We start from the raw sequence: 591 nt of genomic DNA, 5'->3' as shown, positions 1-591 counted from the left end.
TTTTTTTTTGGTGCTGCATTTCTTCTCGTCCGAATGAAATAGGTCAGAGGTGCAGGTCCGTGCGGAATAGAATACAATCCGATTTCTCAGAAGCTGACGTTTGTCACCTCTGCTGCTGCGCCCCTCCCCCCGCACTCTCTTCCTCCCTCCTTTTCTGGAAAACGAAGCCAGACAGCGAGAACCTCTCCCCTCCACCGCCAAATCGAATGCGCCGGCTCCCAGAAGCGTGTTAGACTGTATCCTACAGACAGATCGATCGGTAGATAGCTAGATACACTTTGCCCTCTTCTTAATTATGTGTCTATTAGCACGTAGCTGTTTTGAAAGTTAAATTGTGTTATGAAACAAAATTGCCAAATTTTGACTTGTGATGATTAGACCTGCCATTTCCAGAACCCTAGAAAAGGACTCCTCAGCCATCACCAGCCCTCCCCCCCTTTTAGCTGAGACGGCGGAGCCCGGAGATGCCAACTGAGGGCTGGCTGTGTCGGTGAACCCGAGGGCAGACTTGAGTGCAGCTTCTCTTGATTTCTGTTCCAGCCTTTCCCTCTGCAAACCCTGCCTCTGAGCCTGCCTCCCCTATACTCCTCC

Source organism: Condylura cristata, unplaced genomic scaffold (genome assembly GCF_000260355.1).
Source record: "Condylura cristata isolate star-nosed mole 26May11 unplaced genomic scaffold, ConCri1.0 scaffold00042, whole genome shotgun sequence".
NCBI classification, from domain to species: Eukaryota; Metazoa; Chordata; class Mammalia; order Eulipotyphla; family Talpidae; genus Condylura; species Condylura cristata.
This window is presented reverse-complemented; position numbering follows the sequence as displayed.